The sequence below is a fragment of the Papaver somniferum genome, chromosome 2, assembly GCF_003573695.1.
Source record: "Papaver somniferum cultivar HN1 chromosome 2, ASM357369v1, whole genome shotgun sequence".
Classification (NCBI taxonomy): Eukaryota; Viridiplantae; Streptophyta; class Magnoliopsida; order Ranunculales; family Papaveraceae; genus Papaver; species Papaver somniferum.
Window position 1 is genome coordinate 180,643,683 of NC_039359.1, and position 20,038 is coordinate 180,663,720.

Genomic DNA, 20,038 nt, shown 5'->3' on the forward strand with positions numbered 1-20,038 from the left:
AGCCAACAATGGGAAAGTAGTAGGGGACCCCAGAAAACAATTCTTCTTAGCAGAGGAAACGTTAATAGGGTAGAAGGAGGCTATGAATCAGATGCCAAAATTGCTGCTATAGCGAAAAGGTTAGAAGCTTTAGAAGTGGGTAACACTAGTGGTAGATTAGAGCCTCTTTGGGAAGGCCAGAATAATGAAGAGCAAGCCAATGCTCTATATAATAACACTAGGTATGATAATCGTCAGAAGTTTGACCCATATTCAGAAACCTATAATCCTGGTTGGAGGAACCATCCGAACTTTTCATGGTCTAAGGGCCAGAGTCAGGGTAGTCTAATAATTCTAATGCTCCCCCAGGTTTTGGCTACACTAGGAATACATCAGGCCCAGAAAATAAAACGACTATCTTAGAGGAATCTATTAAGATGTTAGCAAAAACTCAGGAAATGTTAGCACAGAGCCATGTTAGTTTTCAACAGGAAACCAAGCAGAATTTTCAAACTAATGCTCAGAGCCTTGCTAAGTTAGAACTTCAAGTCGGCCAAATAGCTAAGACCTTAAGTGAGAGAGATAATGGTAGGTTCGCTAGTCAGACTAATCCCAATCCTAGAGGAGTTCATGAAGTAGGTACAAAACCATCGAATCAATTGAATGCTATTAGAACCCTTAGGAGTGGTAGAATAGTAGACAATCAGGTAACCATGCCCGATAATGAACATACTGTAGTTCACCCCTCAGGACCACTAGCTAAGGAAACTGGTAAAATTTCTGATGATGCCAACTCAGTCCTTGAGAGGTCTGATTCTGTGCCTAGAGCCCCATTTCCTCAGCTATTAGTACCAACAAAGAAGGAATCGAACTTTAATGACATATTGGAAGTTTTTAAGCAAGTTACCATAAACCTTCCTTTATTAGATGCAATTAGGAAAATTCCTGCTTATGCCAAGTTCCTTAAGGATATGTGTATGCGAAAGCGAAAACTTAGCGTCCATAAGAAAGCCTTTTTAGCTAGTCACGTAAGTTCAATTATTCAAAACACTACAACTCCAAAGTACAAAGACCCAGGTTCCCCTACCATTGCTTGTACAATAGGTAAACGTCGGGTAGAAAAAGCTTTACTTGACTTAGGAGCCAGTGTGAACCTACTTCCGTACCATGTGTACTTATAGCTAGGACTTGGTGAAATGAAACCTACTCAGATAACACTGCAGTTAGCTGATAGCTCTGTTAAAATTCCTCTAGGTGTTATTGAGGATGTCCTTATTGAGGTCGACAAGTTTATCTATCCAGTGGATTTCTTGGTCCTAGATACCCAACCTGTCCATGACACAGAGAACCAGATACCTGTGAGTTTAGGTCGCCCATTTTTAGCTACGTCTAATGCGATCATTAACTGTTGAAATGGTGTGATGAGTTTATCTTTTGGTAATATGACTATGTAGATGAACATTTTTAATGTCATTAGGATACCTCATGAGCTAGATGACACATGTGTTGAAGAGGTGAACATGATAAAAGCCTTAGTTCAGGAGTCATTACCAAACATTTTGTCTGAAGACCCCTTAGAAAGTTGTCTATCCCATTTTGGTTTAGATTTTGACGACGATAATACTATTGAACAGGTGAATGCTCTATTAGATTCTACCCCTGTGTTAGACACTGATAGATGGAAAGCTAGGTTTTAACCGTTACCAGTGTCTGAGACTACCCTAATTCCTTCTTTAGAAGAGCCCCCAAAGTTGGACCTTAAACCACTACCCGATACTCTAAAGTATGTTTTTTTAGGCCCATCTAAGACTTTACCTGTGATTGTAGCTTCCGATTTGGATAGTGATCAGGAAAGTAGGCTAGTAAATGTACTTCAAGAAAATAAGGAAGCTTTAGGATGGACTATAGAAGACATTAAGGGTATAAGTCCTACTGTATGTATGCATAAAATTCATTTAGAGGAAGACTCCAAACCTTCTAGGGAGATGCAACATCGACTGAACCCTAACATGAAAGAGGTTGTTCGAAAAGAGGTGCTTAAGTTGTTAGATGCGGGTATTATTTACCCAATTTCAGACAGTAAGTGGGTCAGCCCTGTTCAGGTTGTCCCCAAGAAATCAGGTATCACTGTAGTCCAGAATGATAATAATGAATTAATCCCAACCCGAGTGACCACGGGATGGCGTGTGTGTATTGACTATAGGAAATTGAACAAGGTCACAAGGAAGGACCACTTTCCCCTTCCCTTCATCGACCAGATGCTAGAGAGATTAGCTGGACATAGTCACTACTGCTTTTTATATGGCTACTCCGGTTATAATCAGATCGTTATTGCCCCAGAAGACTAAGAGAAAACTACTTTTACCTGTCCCTTTGGTACCTTTGCGTATAGACGCATGCCTTTCGGGCTTAGTAATGCCCCTGCGACTTTTCAGCGTTGCATGATGAGCATATTTTCTGACATGGCAGAACGGTTTTTAGAGGTCTTTATGGATGATTTTTCAGTGTTTGGTTCATTTTTTGATGGGTGCTTGCATCATTTGACATTAGTGTTGACTAGGTGTAAGGAAAAGAATCTAGTGCTTAATTGGGAAAAATGCCATTTCATGGTTAAATCAGGAATTGTGTTAGGGCACATCGTCTCTTCAAAGGGTATAGAGGTAGACAAAGCCAAGGTTGACCTTATTAAGACTTTACAGGTCCCAAAAACCGTAAAATATATTAGGTCATTCCTAAGGCATGCAGGTTTTTACCGTCGATTCATTAAGGATTTTATCTTGATTTCTAGACCTCTTTGCAATTTTCTTGCTAAAGATGTTAAATTTGTCTTTGATGATACTTGCTTAAAGGCTTTTGATAAGCTTAAAACTTTACTCACTACTGCCCCGATAGTCCAGGCACCTAACTAGAACCTACCCTTCGAAATTATGTGTGATGCTTCATATTATGTTGTAGGCCGTTGTGCTAGGTCAGCGAGAAAACAAATTACTCCATGTGATTTACTATGCTAGCAAAACTCTGAATGATGCCCAAATGAACTATACAACTACCGAGAAGGAATTGCTAGCCATCGTGTTTGCCTTGGATAAGTTTAGATCCTATTTATTAGGTTCTAAGATCGTAATCTATACTGATCATGCTGCTTTGAAATACCTTTTGTCTAAGAAGGATACCAAACCTAGATTGATTAGATGGATCCTTTTGTTACAAGAATTTTGTCCAGACATTAGAGACAAAATGGGTGCAGAGAATGTAGTAGCAGACCACTTGTCTAGGCTAGTTGTTAGTTCCCCTAATAATTCCCTTCCTATAAGGGACAGTTTTCCTAATGAACAATTGTTCTCTGTTTCGCAATCACCTTGGTATGCAAATATAGTGAATTATCTTGTTACTGGTCGAATGCCTCAACATTTGGGTAAGCAAGATCGTTCTAGGTTTTTAGCCGAGGTTAAGCATTTCTTTTGGGACGATCCTTATCTGTTTAAGTATTGTCCGGACCAGATTATTAGGAGATGTGTATCTGAGAGTGACCAGTTTAGTATTATCTCCTTTTGTCATGAACATGCATGTGGGGGTCATTTTAGTGCTAAGAAGACTGCTGCTAAGATTTTGCAGTGTGGATTTTACTGGCCTTCGTTGTTTAAAGATTCCCATAGTCATTGTGTTTCTTGTGAGCGTTGCCAGAAGTTATGAACCATTTCCCGTAGAAATATGATGCCTTTGAACCCTATTTTAGTGATTGAGGTCTTTGATGTGTGGGGCATTGATTTTATGGGTCCATTTCCTATTTCGTTTGGTTATCTTTACATACTTGTCGCTGTAGACTATGTGTCTAAGTGGGTTGAGGCGGTTCCGTGTAAAACGAATGACCACAGGGTCGTAGTCCAGTTTTTGAAAGAGAATATACTTACACGTTTTGGTACGCCGCGAGCTATAATTAGTGATGGAGGTTCACACTTTTGTAATAGACCGTTTAATGAAACAATACAGTATTACCCATAAAGTAGCAACCTCATATCACCCTCAGACTAGTGGTCAGGTAGAGGTTTCCAATAGGGAAATTAAACGTATTCTATAGAAAACAGTTAATCCAAATAGGAAATACTGGTCGTCGAGGCTTACTGATGCCTTATGGGCTTACCGTATTGCGTTTAAGACACCCATTAGAATGTCACCTTATCGTTTAGTATTTGGCAAGGCATGTCACCTGCCTGTTGAGTTAGAGCATCGAGCCTATTGGTCTATTAAGAACTTAAACTTTTCACTTGACAAGGCAGGAGCTCAAAAAAAGCTCCAGCTCAATGAGTTGGACGAGATTCGTAGAGATGCATACGATAGTGCTAAGGAGTATAAGAAAAAAATGAAACTTGTGCATGATAGGAATATTTTACGAAAGTCATTTTCTCCAGGTCAAAAATTTCTTCTGTATGACACTCGTTTGCATCTATTCACCGGGAAGTTGCGCTCTCGGTGGACCGGTCCTTTTGTGGTCTGTACTGTTTTTCCTCATGGCGTTGTTGAGATTGAGACACCAGATGGTAGTAGTTCTTCGAAGGTTAACGGTCAGCGATTGAAGCCATTTTTAGAGCCTTTTCCTTCAGGTGATGTTGAGGAGGTCCCTCTGGAGGACCCTGTTTACCTTGATTGACCATCGAGGCGATTTTGTAGGTCGTATAATATTTTTGTAGGTTTTTGGTTACACTTCACCCAGGTGCTATCTTTCTGACTTCTCTCTTTACTATTTCCTCATGTTACTTATATTTTTGGTATTGTCTTTTAATTAGAAACATTAAGGACAATGTTAGTTTTGAGTTTGGGGGTGGGGTAGAACTTTTTGTTACCTTTTCGTTGCAATAAATAAACTCCGGAGCCTAGAAATTTATCCCTATTAAGGATGGCACTAACCAATCTAAGTGGATGGAAGCATTTTGGTTTTAGGAGTTGAGGAACCAATCTGACTAGATGGCAACATCTAAAGAGTCTATTCATAAAAGCACATAGCTCAGGTGTTAGAAATAACATGATAGTTTCACCATATCTCGTTGAGTCATTTTCACTTCTGTTTTTATTTTGTTTTGTTTTTAAACTATGTTTCTCTAAGTGATTAGGTGGGGCTCACGATTCAAGTTGTTACCAATGTTAGGGTGAATTAGAGCGATTGAGATACAAAAAAAAAAAACTGAGACCAGATCATCAGACCAACTGGAATAAATTCAAAAAAGTCGACCACTAGAACCCTTATATATGCCAGTTGTGTTGACCTAGAGTTAGGATTACCAATCACCGGTTCCCTTGTATATGCCAGTGTGTTGATATTAGTCAGACTAGTATCTCAGTCCATTAGGATAGGTTCATTTTGGAGGAGGCCTTCAGACAGATATGAGAAACACCGTTCACCTAGTAAACATCAAAACCATCTATGTTTTTCTCTACATCCATCTTCTTGATCTATCCATGTAATTAGTTTTGATTCCAGATATTGATGTCCATAGTGCGACTATCTGAGTAGAACTCTGTCACTTATATATGAATTTTAGTATGCTAGAGTGCAAACTCATGTACATCAATTGGAATTTCGCATCAGGGTACTTCCTCATGTAGGCAATAAGTATGCCAACGAAGGAGATTCTTTAGTGCCTTCCAAGGTTCTGTGTAGATAGATACGGTATGGAGTATAAAGGTTTTGTGGGTATACCTCTGGTAAGCCCTCCGGAGACAACACTCTGCCACTAGGGACACCTAGGGGTTTAAAGGCTTATTGCATACGCTAAATGCAATCGACGATGCCTGCGACAGTGAGTTAGGATTTTATTTATATTTTATTTTTGCTCGAGGACTAGCAAATAATAGGTTTGGGGGTATTCGATAGACACATTTTTGTGTCCGATTTGTCTCGATTCTATATATTGTTAGGGCTTATTTTTTGTACTTATTATGGTGTTTTATTTATTTGTAGGTATTTTTGGCCAATAAACATTTTTCGAACCCCCGGTTTGGCCAATAAACATTTTTGGCCAATAAACACTTTTCGAACCCCCGGGTGCTTTTCGAAAAGTTGTCGGAAAGCACCCGGAGGACACTTGCTATTCGGAACCCCGGTTTGGATAAAGGGCACCCCCAGAACACCCCTTAAGGAAGCTTCTAAAGGCACCCCTACTCTGGTTAGGGGGCATCCCTGTTCTTCCCTATTTGAACAGAAAAATGGCGGGAAATATTTTGCAGTTGGGAACAAAATTAGGGTTCATGTTTTGGAGGGGTTTACACGAGATTCAATCTCGGATTTGTGTTGGGCTGGACTCAAGTTAACCAAACAGGGTTGGTAATGGATTTTGTTTTGATCGAATTTGGTTGAATCATCGAGATGACTCAAAACAGGAACATGAGTTTCTCGGGTCTCTGTTACATTGTTTTGGAGGAGTTTTAGCCGAGTTTTGCTCGTGGGATTGATTGGTAAATGGAAAGAATATCTTCCCAGAGATTCGACTATATCTTAGAGAGAGTTTGGAAGAGTAGAAACAACTGAGACGCGTAAACAGATGGGTTCCAGAGACGTGTAGAAAAGAGAAACAAAAGTCCGAGACTTTTGGTGGAGGGAAGTGGAATATTTCTCGGGATTTTATCGTCCTGTGAAGTATAAAAGTGCTGGAACGAGTCACAAAAAGAAGTACGCAACCTTAGGAGAAGTTTAGAACCCAACAGAGAAGAACCAGTCGAGTTGCAGGGCGAGTTACACCAGCAGGAGAAGAAGAAGAAGCTGAAGAGCAAACACCATTCAAAACAGTCGTTTTGTCAGTCTTAATATCTCAACACTTAGGCGTCTCAATTTTTAACACTGCCACAGTAACCAACAGGTCTCTGTAACAGTTCGTCGTTTGTAACAGCTTCTTTGTAGCGTCAATACAGCGTTGCAAACTGTCTGTTTTATTGTCTTCATTCCTCTTAATCAACTTTTGAACCATAAACCAATATTTTAAGCAAGTGATTAATATGAGGAGCTAAACCCCATTGCTGAGGCGATAGAGGAAGCTATTTTTCCAACAAAAAGTGGTATATTCTATTTTATCTTTTTATTTGCAATAATTATATGATTATTTGCCTTGAACTATTATTGAATATGATTTTTATTTGAGTGATTGTGATCTATTTTGATAGAGTATGCTTAGTTTTAAGACTTTTGATGCTTCATACTTGGTATTTACAATTATTACTTTTGAAAATCTACTTGTTGCAATGTTTTAGAATCAAATTAAACGAGAAAATTGCATAAATATAAGTATTAGTTTAATCACTTTGAACTTAGAAAATAGTGGAATCTTAGCCTCAGTGTTTCTTTTAATATTGATATCATCTTTGATTGAGTTTGCTATAATTTTTAGTGAGTTTTCCATTTTAATATTAGAATTTAAGTCTAATTAATATCCTTCACAAGTCTGAGAATCGAACCACTTTTACCACTATCTACAAATCACATCACGTACCTCATTTATACTTACGCCGGCGTCATATAAATCATATGTCATCACGCTAGCACATTTATCTAACATGTTTTCATCTTCATATGGATCTTATTGATTTGCATTACTGCGATCCTTGATTGTGGCACGAAGATATTCAACGTGATTGCAGTGTTCAGAACGACCAATCTTTCCCAAAAAGTACTCTTAGCCTATACATATTACCTTCGTTATATTATAGGCTACCATTTTAAAAGTTTTAAAGAGATTATGAAATTGAACGTCCAAATTTATAATATTTGAGATTTATGTTTTCAGCCCCATTAATTGAGTCTCTAAAGAACTCTCTTTTCTGACATGTATGTTTTGTTTTGCACTCAAATAAGAAGTGAAAAAATAAAAAGTGAAATGAATTATATTACTACCTCTGTTTTTGGAAAAGTGATACTTTCACTTTTTCATTTTAGCCTAAAAATAGGCCAAATTGAAAAAGTGAAAGTAACACTTTTTCAGAAACGGAGGGAGTATATGAAAATGATCAAGCTATATTGTTTTCCTCCATAGAGGGTAAAAGACGATAAGAGAACTCATTTATTCTAAACAAATAAGAAGCACAACTATATGCCTCTTTAGCTAATAAATCTACAAAATTGTTATCTTCTCTGGAACATAACTTCATTTCCACCAGTTAAAACTAGATAAAAGACTTTAATAAACAAACTATTACTAGGGATGCACAAGAACCGGTTGAGAAGACCTGTACCGGAGTGGAACCGGAAAAACCGGATCGGTACCGTACCGGAACCAGTGTAGCCGGTACAGGGACCGGGACAGAAAATGAGTACCGGGATAAAACAGGTACAGAGAACGGTTCTTGGCTTGGGACCGGCTTGTACCGGACCATAAGTACCGGTTCATATGAGCCGTTCAGATCTTGAGCTATGTTTAATCTAAGCCGTCCATCCTAGGTAAATAGTAAAGACTATCGTGAGAAGTTCACTCATCACTTAAGTCGTCATTTTTCTTCATGTTTTTTTCTCCAGAGAGCAGCGACAGCCCATTCTCTTATCTGTTTGATTCCATCCTAATCGATCACTTGATTCACTTCTTCTTCTTCACCATCTAGTCAGGTAATTCTTCTTCTCCTTCTTGTTCTATTTAGGGTTTGATTGTAGATTGATTTAGGGTTTTCATGGTTAGGGTTTTAATAATTTTAACAAGAAGTTAAGATTATCTAATGGGTTCTATACTTAGATTGATTGTAGATTAATTTAGGGTTTTCATCAATTTCTTTGATTTATGTGTTTATTTCAAAATGGGTTTTGGTTTTTGATAAATTTTGATGTTTTGATAATCTTAGTTTCGTGTATGTTTGACAACAATATCTTCATAGAAATCAACCACTGGGTGGGTTTTGAAAGCAGAAGCTCATTCTAGTCTTCTAACTAGCACTCAATAAAGGTATACCTTATGTTATGAAATCAGTTTCTTATTATTTTAGAATCCTATTTAGGGCTTAATCGGTTTCTTACTATTTTAGATTTGTTGATTCAAATACTGACTTAGTGTATGTTATTGCCAGTGTTTGTTAGATGACCACATCAAATTCAACTCCAACTACAAATGCAACTCCAACTACAAGTAAAACTAAACAAACATAAGTTGGATCATCCTCTCAAGCTGCATCTCACACAAATGAATCTGAAACTGCAACTCCAACAAGTACAGCTGAAGCAGTTGAAGTTGGTGATAGCAAAAAGAAGCACGGCAAAGTGAGATCAACTGTTTGGTTGGAAATAACTAGGATAAATGATGATCTTGATGAATTTCATCATTGCCACAAGACATATGCTGCTCACAATGACAATAATGGCACTTCTGAATTACGAAAGCATTTGAATAGATGTCTGAGAAATCCTAACAGGAAGAAAGAAAAGGGACAACCATCTCTGTTGATGCCACCCCAAAAACCAGGTCAGGATGGTAAACTTATTGCTCATACTTACAGTTATGAAAGGTTAAGAAGGCGTCATGTTGAGTGGATAATTACGGATGAAATACCTTTTAGAAAAGTATAAGGGTCAGGCTTTGTGACAATGATGCAAGAGGCACAACCTAGGTTCAAGGTTCCAGGACGTATGACAATTTATAGGGATATTTTAAAGATGTATGTAGAAGAGAAGAATAACCTAAAAACTTACTTCTTGACATCTAAGCAGAGGATATATTTGACAACTGACACATGGACATCACCAAATAATTTTAATTATATTTGTGTAACCGCTCACTACATTGATCAGAACTGGAAACTGCAGAAGAGAATACTCATGTTTTGTCAAGTTGAAGGCCACACAGGTAATGCAATCAATGAGAAGCTGGTGGATTGTTTGAAGGATTTGGGTCTAAAAGATGTATTTGGTGTCACTCTAGACAATGTCAGCGCCAACACAGTAGCTACGGATCATCTGCAAAAAGTTGTTACTAGCTGGACATGATCACCAATTAGAGCTAAATATTTACATGTAAGATTCTCACTTCACATCATTCTGGTCTTTTCTATTAACTTTAACTAGTATTATTCATACATGTTCATTAATAATCATAGATTCATAATATGAGACTTGACTGGACATTGAGTGAGTTGAGTTAGAACTTTGAAGTACACTCTGAATTAATGTATGTGTTACGAAATTTTATGTTTCTCCTTATATGTTTATTTCTTATTGTTGTATGGGTTCTTTTAGTTCTCTATTCAAGTTTGTTCTAGCATGTGGCTGCTGTCATATGTTGTAAGTAAACGTATGATTTGGGTGTTCTTTTTCTTTATATTTTGTGTTTCAGCAGTTTATATTGTTTCAGTTGTTGTTTGTTATAAGGGTTTTTCAGTTCTCATATGTTTTAGTTTGTGGGTTTTACTCAAGTACTATGTTGAAGTACATGCATGATGTGGGTGCTCTTTTTCTTTATATAAATGTGTTTCAGAAGTTCATGTCCTGGTTCACTGCTTGTTAGTATTACTTATAGACAATTAGACATAGTTCTGATTCTTCTGAATTTGTGTGTGGTTTTCTTCTTATACACATAGTTCTGAATTTGTTAGCATCTTATGACTAATTTTTCTTGATAATTTGTTATCAGGTGAGGTGTGCAGCCCATGTTCTTGCTCTTGTCATAAAAGATGCAGTTCGACTCTTTAATGAATCAGTTAAAAGGATAATGTCAGTTGTAAAATATGTTCTTAGTTTTATTCTAAGCCCTGGTTCCTTTAATACACCAAACAGGTTTCTTTAATAAACCGATTGCGCTTCCAAAATAGGCCAACTGGGCTTCAATAATAAGTCACGGGTTTCTTTAATAAACCAATTGTGTTTCATTAATAAACCGACCGGTCTTCCAAAATAAGCCAACTAGGCTTTAATAATAAGCCATGAGTTTCTTTAATAAACCGACTGAGCTTCCAAAATAAGCCAACTAGGCTTCAATAATAAGCCATGCGTTTCTTTAATAAACCAACTAGGTTTCATTATAAACCGACTGGGTTTCAAAATAAGCCAACTAGGCTTCAATAATAATCCATGGGTTTCTTTAATAAACCAACTGGGTTTCATTAATAAACCGATTGGGCTTCCAAAATAAACCAACTGGGATTCAATAATAATCCATGGGTTTCTTTAATAAACCGACTAGGCTTCCAAAATAAGTCAACTATGCTTCAATAATAAGTTATGATTTTCTTTAATAAACCGACCGCTTGTTTGTGTGGTATGCACATGCACCATTTTAATGGGGTACAAATATCATCCCCTCTTAATTCTCAACTCGTTGAAGAATTAATAAAATCAGAACAAATTAACCGTCGCGGCTCGTTCAATTTCGCCTTATACCGTTCATCGAGCAACCTTTCGTGGCCTTGGACAGCTTGTTGCATAGATTTGCCCCAAACATGGCTTAGTAACTCGTAATGCCAAAAATGCACTTAACCATATCATAAGGCACTATTCCTTAATTATCAAACATGTTCAAAGTACCAATAATGTACATAAAACTCAAACACCAAATATGTGGGCATGTTATGTCCTCTTGCTCTTCCTTTAGCTAATTAATGCCCCGCGTTAATCGTTATATCACTACCATCTTTTCCTTTGTAGGGTCTTATTGCTGTCATCACTTGAGTCATAAGCCCACGTGTTAATCCCTTCCTATATATCAGAAAGAACATGTCCCCTCATGATTTCACTTCGTGTCACTTCTTCCATAAGTGACCGACTTGGTATTTTATCAGCATTATCCAATTTCCGCACACACTACCGAGTAAGTACTCGCTCCCGTCTTTGCTTCGACGTCTCGTTTTAACGATCAACTTGCTATCTTCTGGTCTGAAATCAAGGTATAAGCCTCATAACTCCATTAACCCTTTTCCACCTTTTCTTCCATCGTCTCCTCTTTGTTGTATGTTGCCAGAAAACATAAAAAAATTTAGCCTGAGACTCTTAGTATCCTTGGTTTCTAGTATACACATATATCCCTTTACTAGATATATTTATACACTCTTTACTTCACTCTTTAGAAATAAATCCAACTTTCACTTATTAAAATCACTACTCAACTTGAAGTTTTGTAGGCCGCGTGTTGCGCTCTAAATCTGGACGACGGAGGCTGTTGACACTGCGGGGCTAATTAAGACTTTACAAGATCTCGTGCTCTAAGTTGCAATATTAGCGATCTTTGTAACTAATTTTGGTAACACATTTCTTTAAAAGATAAACAAGACTTTCCTTTACCGCATATAATTATGATCCTCCGGTAAAAGCTTTGTGTTTAATATTTCTCAGTCTTTATTTGCTTTCGTAACCGCCAGAATATGCATACTCTTGATGTTAAAAAAAGATGTTCCTTTGACCATAGTAGACCATGTATATTTGGGGACAATAGTTTTTATTTAATTGTATACTAGCTTTCCCTTCTCCATGGGACTCCATCCTAAAATAACATTAATATTTCACTTCTTCCTAAAATCTTTATAACCATATATTTTACTTAGTCTGGGATTCCACTTCCCGTGTATTTTGTTTCTTGTACAACACTATGTATTGTCGAGCAAAGTTATGCAGAATTAGTTCTCCTTCTTTGCCGAGCGCCGCCTATTTTCTTCATAGATTCTCAAGAGGTAAGCCTTCTTTCTTATTGGTCCTTTAATAACTTTGAACGCGGCTTCTAATACCCCAAATCCAACTTTAGTTTTTAGAAATAATGGAAGGTGGAAAGAAAAATTCTCTTTAATTTTTTGAAATCAGTCTTCGAAGTAGATTACTTATCTCGTCTTTGTCGTTTTTCTTTACTTACCGCCCCGAGCCTCCAAACTAACACCAGACATGGTAGTAAACTCCTTTGATTGACTAACCTCCATTCCGTTGATTGGTGTCAGCTTCGTATCTTGCGGTCGACGAGACTAAGGTACTCATCAACTGTCTCTTTCCTTTCTTTCCTATTTCTCTTTGTTGTCTTCTTCTGCCGTTGTTTAGGCTTTTTTTTTTCTTTCTATCATCTAGATAAAAAGACTCAACGATATTTAACTCCTTTAACTGTTAGCATTTTCCATCACCGATTCCATTGACGTCAACTTGGTATGTATCACTTACGCTGCACTTTTCATCTTTAGCTTATGAATTAATAAAATAAAGTAAAACATAATGCATATGTCTAGCTTTTTCTAGTGCCTCCTTTGATCGTTTTTTCCTTTCGGCAAGTACTTCTTTAATAAATACATGCGTGTGCTATGTTGTGTTCTTGATTCTGACAAGAACAAAGATAGATTCATAAACTAAATTTATAAAATATCAGAATCGTTTAAGACTTATCTCGTCGACCGTTCCACTACCAGGATATGCATCCATTTGCCACAGATATTTGATTGTATTAGAATTGAAACGCTTTACATTGTCAGAGATAAACATTGTTGGTTTATATTCCATGGCTAAAATCGTGAATATGTATTGCCAACATCCTTAACAAAGGTATTGTTTCTTTATTCGTTATTGGTTGAAACAAACAAGTATACGACGCCTCCCTGGTGTAGCGGGTAATGGACCTACAATATCCAATCCGTAATTGTTGATTAACCATCGGCTCATAACAAAATGTAGCTCGCTTGCTGGTCTCTTTAATAGAGGGTCGTAGTTGATAGGCCACACACTTCAACTCCTTTGCGCCAAAATTTTACCTCCAGAATGATTCCCACAACACCCTTCACGTTCCTCCGCCAGTAATTGGTTCCTATATCTCAACTCACGCAATGCATGTACGGTTTCATTGCAATCTTTTTTTTTCCTGCAGAGTTCACCCTCGATCAGAGTATATCTCCGTGCGTTCTTTAATATTTTCATTTCGCTCTTTTCACTCCATTTTGAACTTCAGATTTTATTGAAATACTTTATTTCACTTTTCTCTTTATTAGAAAAACGTTTGAGCCCCTTAATAATCAAATCATTTCGTTTTTGTTTCTCAATTGATTATAAAAACCCTCCCAAGGCGTTCATTTCTTCAATCCTAGCCGCGCCTATTACTTGCAGTGATACTGAAAGCCATGTCTCATATTGTTCGACATCCTTTGCACGTTGATTTTAATTGCGTGCTAGGAGAAACTTTAGCCGCCCTCATTATCTGTAGAGATATTTCTAAATACCAAAGACGCCCCCAAGTGAAGCGGGAAATGGAGCTAATATCAAACTCCTTACTTGCAAAATGTCATGGGGCTTAAGATTATGTATTTTCTCTGTTTCCAGCTTTCTTTCTGGGTCCGCCATGATTTTTTTTTGTTTCCAATCACCCTCAAAATGTTGTTCTTGTGTGGCGTGTCTTTCAATACTTCCAGACCCCTTCGCATGTGTTGTTACGCTCCTTACGTGGACGTTGATTTGTTCTGTCACTTCCAGAACGTAATAAAGTTATTTCTTCAAGTTCCATTTTTTTTTCTCCGATGCAAGTTTGAGTCGCTTGTTTTCCGTTTTCAACTCCTGGAAAGGCTTACGTATAACCTAGTTGATAGGAGTCACTCGTGGGCTGTTAACCTGCGTATTACGTGGGTTGTTAGCTTGCGCGGCTTGTGGGTGAGTCCGCACACCTCTATTAGCAATGTCCTCTTGACGACGCTCCTGGATGCTCAGGTGTTGACTTTGAATCCCTCTTTGACGATTGAGGCTTCCGCTATTGGTCTGGGGAGGTGATCTATGTATCCAAACATTGTTTCCCGGAGACTCAAAGTGGATCTCACAGAACTAGCGGCCGATGTTGTTGATGAAACAGACGTTTCCCTTCCGTCTCTTTCGTCTTGGTTAGTTTGGACGACAACGCTCCTTAGAGTTGGATTGTTAGCACGTTGACTTGAAGGATTTCCGGTAGGTACATCAACGTCCATTCGATTTTCTCTTGAAGAATACATATGTTGCTCTTTCTTTCTTAACCTTGCTTTTAACAACTTTTTATACTCGCAACGTTTCTGGAACTGTCTGCAACTCTGGATCACAACGTTCTGGATCTCAACGTTTCTGAACACTTTCTGCAACTCTGGATCGCAATGTTCTGGATCACAACGTTTTTGAATCTTTCTGCAACTCTGGATCACAACGTTCTATATCACAACGTTTCTGAAAACTTTCTGCAACTCTGGATCGCAACGTTTCTGAATCTTTTGGTAACTCTGGATCGCAACGTTTTTTATTACCAGACTTCTAGCAACGTTTCGGACTTTTTGAAACTTTTTCCGAGAACGTTCAACAACTTTTGGATAGCAACGTTCTATGTAAAAAAGACCTTCAACAGCGTTTCAGAATTTCTGCAACTTTTTTGAAAACGTTGTGAAGTCATTTTTTCTTTCTTTCCCTAACGTCTTTGAAACCCTAATTCTCAAAAACAGTTGGAAAGAAAAACTTTTCTCAAAGGGGGAGCGCGATCTTTTGCTTGGGTCACCTTAGTCGGCGCCAAAAGATGTTGGAGCAAAAATATTTACCCCAACACTCCTCGAGATGTGTGTAGATTGATTGAATCTCCATCGTAGATCCAATTCCTCTGGAAACTGTTGATGAAAGCTATGATTGATGCTGAAAAAGGTGGGGGTACCTGCAAAGACACTATGATGCTAAAGTTAGAGGGAGTTCTTAAGCAGGTGAGTTGTGGAGAAAAATAATAGAAATTGTGTACCTTTTGAGTTGGATTTTGGCCTCTATTTATAGGCATAAAATCCTAATCTAGTTCCATAATAACCCTAAATTTGTGGTTGTCCAAAATAACCACAAATATTTTTACGTATTCCTTAATATTTGTATCTATCCATGAAGATCCATGTTTATCTTGAAAGATCCTTGTATATCTTGACAAGATTTGAGTTTATCTTGGAAGATCCTTGTCTATCTTCACAAAATTTGAGTATATCTTGGAAGACCCATATTATCTTCTCAAGATTTGTGTATATCCCCACAATATTTGTATCTATCTTGAAAGATTCGTGTCTATCTCTTCAAGATTTGTAAATATCTTGGAAGATCCTTATTTATCTTCCAAGATTTATGTCTATCTCAAAATGACTTCCAAAATAAGTCCTTTGGGCTTCTATAATAAGCTAGACTGGGCTTCTATTCTAAGTCCCGGCTCCTTTAAATAAATGATGTAATTTTTACAGTGGTAAGAAAGGGGTTTCTCGGACCTGTGAAGTAGATTTTAGACTCAAATTATAAATTTAATCTAGCAAATAAAATAAAAGACAATGACAATATTGAAAGATTACCGGGAATCAGGATTCCACCAAACTCATATTCTATGGTTCATCTATTAATTCTTACACAATTATAGCACCAAAAATAATAATTATTTACTCTAAATATTTGCCAAGGTCGATTTTATAAAATATTAATTGTAAATGGTAGGCATGAGTTATCAAAACATTTAAGCTAAGCATAACTCATCAAACTAAATGACAACTAATTAATTTAAAATCATAATTCAAATTATATTAATGAAAAAGTCATAAAAAGAATTAAATAAAGTTACCATATGATGAGAATTGGATTCTTCCGTCATCCCAGTGATGGGGTTTAGCTCATGATATCAAACACTCACTGCATAACTCATCAAACTAAATGACAACTAATTAATTTAAAATCATAATTCAAATTATATTAATGCAAAAGTCATAAAAAGAATTAAATAAAGTTACCATATGATGAGAATTGGATTCCTCCGTCATCCCAGTGATGGGGTTTAGCTCATGATATCAAACACTCACTCAGAAGAACAATCCACAGCTCAAAAAGGTGTTTTATTGAAGAAAAAGTGCTAATACAGATATTCGCAACGTTTATAAGTGTTGCAATTGAACAGTTATAGAAACGATAAAAGATATGTGTTGTAGAATGAACGACTGTTGTTGGGCGTAGTATGTTCTTCGTGTTCTTCTTCTACACCAGCAGAAACCCGATTCCTGCAACTTCAATTTCTCAACTATGTTTTATTTCAAACTTCCCCAAACTCTCTATACCCCTTTTTGGACTCCCAGCAACATATTTATACATAACAGGGTTCTTGTAACTCGAGAAAATCCTTGGAAAATATGATTTTTCTTCTCGCCAAAGTCTCGATATTTCCTTCCTTCTTTAACTCTTCTACACATCTTTCAGCTGCCCAATCTCCCAAAATAAAATCTCAAGATATTTTCTCCTCTAAATCTTGCACATAACTTCCTTACAGAGCCGATATTGTTTCCTTGTTTCCGTGTATAACATCTTCTTCCCTGTTTTAGTTAACTACTCAAATATACGAAGATTTGAATCCTTATTTTAGTCCCAACACGTTACTGATTCTGTAAGTTTCTAATAATATGGTAAGAAGATATCATGCGCAAAATCTCCCAAAATCCCGAGAAGTTTTCTCACCTCCTGCTTTACCAATAATCAAAGTTGTAGCCAATTTTAGCCATATAAAACAACTATATGTTCCCTGTCCAGTCCATTCAAGTCCAACCCAACAGATTTGACGCTTTAGTCTAACTAAATCACGTCCGAAATCGATTTAGAAAAATAGTCAGTTGACTGCACAATTTCCCGCCCAAACCAAGGTTTAAACGATGAAGAAAAAGGCGCCCGTTAACCATAGTAGGTGTGCCATTATCCGTGGGGAGCAAATAGTAGATCTGGGGTGTAAACAATGGTGAGTTACCCCTTACCAACTAAGTGCCCCTTATCCATTTGAGGAGTGTAAATAACACTTTTCTGGGGTGCCTTTACCACTTCGTCTGGATTCCAATAACATTTCTTCGGGGTGCCTTTAGTAATTCCTGCCAGTGGTCCCAATACCACTTTTCGAGCCAATTTCTCTGCAAAAAGTGTTTTCAGGCCAAAAACACCTACAAAGACATAAAAAGCCATAATAAATACAAAATTGAGCACTAACTATACATGTAATTGAGATCAAAATAGACACATAAATGCGTCTATCAAATTCCTAACAAACTTATTATTTGCTAGTCCCGAGCAAATCAAATCTACAAAATAAAATCCTAACTCACTGTAGCAGGCATCGCGCTTGCACTTAGCGTGTGCAACAAGCCTTTAAACCCCTAGGTGGCCCTAGTGGCCTAGTTATAGTCTCGGGAGCGTTTACAAGAGATATACCCACAAAACCTTTACTCCATACCCTATCTATCTACGCAGAACCTTGAAAGGCACTAAAGAACCTCCTTGGTTGGCATACTCTCATTGATTATAGGAGGAAGTACCCTGATGCGAAATTCCAATTGTTGTACACGAGCTTGCACTCAAGCATACTAAAATTTATATATAAGTGACATAGCTCTACTAAAATAGTCTTACTATGGACATCAATATCCGGAGTCAACAAATCACATGGATAAATTAAGAAGATGGATATAGAGAAAAACGTAGATGGTTTTGATGTTGACTAAGGTGAACGGTGTTTCCCATATCTGTCTAAGAGAAAAACGTAAATGGACTGAGATACTGGTCTGACAAATATCAAAATAACTGGAAAATACAAGGGAACCAGTGATCGATAATCCTAATTCTAGATCAACTCTGTTAGAGCACTGCTCGGTCGAACTCGCGTGTGTTGCTATCTCAAGCATGTTTGTCAATGTTAGTGATCAAAAGTATAAATCTTGATTTCTAGTCTACTTATAACTAAGTCTCGGACTAGGATAGAAAGTGTAGTTGAGCTCAAGACTCCATGGCGATCATCATACAAATACGAAGAACTACTCAGGGAACTGGTGGAACTTCATCGACTAAAAGGTGTGTGGAGACTTGAACTTATCTATCACTCAAAAGTCTATCTACTATCTCGAGACAAAAGTCGTTTTGCTATATAGAATTTGATTATACACATTTGCTATTTCGAGCCGAGTTTACCTCGCTTATCTATTTCTCGAAATATGTGTTGGTAAGCTTTCGCTTTGGCCAAGTTCATCTTTGCTAGTGAAGAAAGTCATGTTAAGTTTCAATCACTTTAAAATGGCTTTGACGAAAAATGGTTTGTGAACAACAACTATATAACATCCTCTAAGAGTGTTTCAATGATTGAAATGAGAGTTTAGATTATATAACTATGGTTGAATACAAGAATTGTGTGGTAACTCATACATGTATAAGTCCTTATTCCTTGAACCAAAGTATGCGTACTTTGCTACACATGAAAAACCGGAATTAGAGTCCGTGTACCCAGTCCGCGTACTGTTCGAGGTTCTCATCCCGATAATTTCTGCTGGAGTTTGTGAACTAAAAACAAACTTATTCCGGGTACTTAAGTCCGCGTACTTAAGTTGGTTATTTTCTAAGAACGATTATTCATGAACTTAAACTTATATAAACTAAGGAATGCAAGTTTGCAAACCGTGGCTATAAAGTTCATGAAATGATTCGAGTAAATCAAATCGTTTTTGTTTCAATTGTGTCTATTATAAAGATCTAAGCAATTGAACAACTCTCTAACTAGTTCATTTGAGTCATTTGAACTAGTTATGGTGAAGATGAATAAGGTTGATATGAAAGTGCTCATATGGATAACCATTTGGTTAACTACTATTGAACCAACTAGATGTGCATGTTTGGGTACGGTTACACAAACCTAGATAAAAGTGCATTTCATTTGTGTGTAACAAGCTAAGTTTCGATCTAACGGTTGAAAGATATTAGCTTGAATCTAATAAGGTTTTCATCCAACGGTGAATATTGAATGCTTTGTTACTAAGCTAACATTGATTGCAAACCCTGATTTGAAAGAATATATAAGGGAGAACTCTAGAATATGGGAAATCTATTCCCCACACCTCCTGTGTGATACTAGTTGTATAATCTATGGTCAATTATCCTTTAACCTTAGGTTTCTATCAAGACCCTGTAGGTTAACGACTTGAAGACTTCATTGAGATTGCGAAGCCAGACCGATACTACTTTTCTTGTAGTTGTGTGATATGATCTTGTTGTTTCTATCGTACTAAGTACAATCGTAAGATTGGCTTGTGAGATTGATTTCTCCGATAGGCAAGATATAAAAGAAGTCACAAACACCTTCGTCTCATCGTTTTTGATTCCGTAATATCT